We start from the raw sequence: 2500 nt of genomic DNA, 5'->3' as shown, positions 1-2500 counted from the left end.
TGATGGATGGATGATGGATGGATGATGGATGATGATGGATGGATGATGGATGGATGGATGATGGATGGATGATGGATGGATGATGGATGGATGATGGATGGATGATGGATGGATGGATGATGGATGGATGATGGATGGATGATGGATGGATGATGGATGGATGATGGATGATGGAAGGATGATGGATGATGGATGATGGATGATGGATTGGATGATGGATGGATGATGGATGATGGATGATGGATGATGATGGATGGATGATGGATGGATGATGGATGATGATGGATGGATGATGGATGGATGATGTATGATGATGGATGATGGATGGATGATGATGGATGATGGATGATAGATGGATGATGGATGGGTGATGGCATGGATGATGATGGATGATGGATGGACGATGGATGGATGATGGATGATGGATGGATGATGGATGATGATGGATGATGATGGATGATGATGATGATGGATGATAGATGGATGATGGATGGGTGATGGATGGATGGATGATGGATGATGGATGATGGATGGATGATGGATGGATGATGGATGATGGATGATGGATGGACGATGGATGAATGATGGATGGATGATGGATGGATGGATGGATGATGGATGGATGATGATGATGATGGATGATGGATGATAGATGGATGATGGATGGATGGATGGATGATGGATGGGTGATGGATGGATGGATGATGGATGGATGGATGATGGATGATGATGGATGATGGATGGATGATGGATAGATGATAGATGGATGGATGATGGATGATGATGGATGATAGATGGATGATGGATGGGTGATGGATGGATGGATGATGGATGATGATGGATGGATGGATGAGGGATGGATGATGGATGGATGATGGATGATGGATGGATGATGGATGGATGGATGATGGATGGATGATGGATGGATGATGGATGATGATGGATGATGGATGATAGACGATGGATGGATGGATGATGGATGGATGATGGATGGATGATGGATGGATGGATGGATGATGGATGGATGATGGATAGATGGATGGATGATGATGGATGATGGATGGATGATGACGGATGGATGATGATGGATGGATGATGATGGATGGATGATGATGGATGATGGATGGATGGATGGATGATGATGGATGATGGATGATGGATGGAGGATGATGGATGGATGATGAATGATGGATGATGATGGATGGATGGATGATGGATGGATGATGAATGATGGATGATGATGGATGGATGGATGATGGATGGATGATGGATGATGGATGATGGATGGATGATGGATGGTGGATGGATGATGATGGATGATGGATGATGGATGGATGATGGATGATGGATGGTGGATGGATGATGGATGATGGATGGTGGATGATGATGGATGGATGATGGATGGATGATGGATGGATGATGGATGATGATGGATGATGGATGGATGATGGATGGTGGATGGATGATGATGGATGATGGATGGATGATGGATGGATGATGGATGATGGATGGATGGATGGATGGATGGATGATGGATGATGGATGGATGATGGATGGATGATGGATAGATGATAGATGGATGGATGATGGATGGATGATGGATGATGATGGATGATAGATGGATGATGGATGGGTGATGGATGGATGGATGATGGATGGGTGATGGATGGATGGATGATGGATGGATGATGATGGATGGATGGATGAGGGATGGATGATGGATGGATGATGGATGATGGATGGATGATGGATGGATGGATGATGGATGGATGATGGATGGATGATGGATGATGGATGATAGACGATGGATGGATGGATGATGGATGGATGATGGATGGATGATGGATGGATGGATGGATGATGGATGGATGATGGATGGATGATGATGGATGGATGATGGATGATGGATGGATGATGACGGATGGATGATGATGGATGGATGATGAAGGATGGATGATGATGGATGATGGATGGATGGATGGATGATGATGGATGATGGATGATGGATGGATGGATGGATGATGGATGGGTGATGGGTGATGGATGATGGATGGATGATGGATGAATGGATGATGGATGGATGGATGATGATGGATGGATGATGGGATGGATGATGATGGATGATGGATGATGGATGGATGAATGATGATGGATGATGATGGATGGATGATGATGGATGATGGATGATGGATGATGATGGATGGATGATGGATGGATAATGGATGATGGATGGATGATGGATGGATGGATGATGGATGGATGATGGATGGATGATGGATGGATGAATGATGGATGGATGGATGATGGATGATGGATGGATGAATGATGGATGGATGATGGATGAATGATGGATGGATGATGGATGGATGGATGGATGATGATGATGGATGGATGATGGATGGATGGATGATGGATGAATGATGGATGATGGATGGATGATGGATGAATGATGGATGGATGATGGATGGATGAATGGATGATGGATGGATGGAGGGATGAT

General features: G+C 44.4%; 1 protein-coding gene across 1 annotated transcript in view; it reads left to right on the top strand.

Annotated features, from left to right (window-relative positions):
* Positions 1–2500, top strand: part of LOC133976851 (neural cell adhesion molecule L1.1-like) — a gene marked incomplete at its 5' end in the record, with an annotated part of 19110 nt that overhangs the window by 15414 nt on the left and 1196 nt on the right.

The sequence above is a fragment of the Scomber scombrus genome, unplaced genomic scaffold (assembly GCF_963691925.1).
Source record: "Scomber scombrus unplaced genomic scaffold, fScoSco1.1 SCAFFOLD_184, whole genome shotgun sequence".
In the NCBI taxonomy this organism is placed as follows: domain Eukaryota; kingdom Metazoa; phylum Chordata; class Actinopteri; order Scombriformes; family Scombridae; genus Scomber; species Scomber scombrus.
The sequence above is the reverse complement of the archived record's forward strand: the minus strand, read 5'-3'. Positions and strand labels throughout refer to the sequence as shown.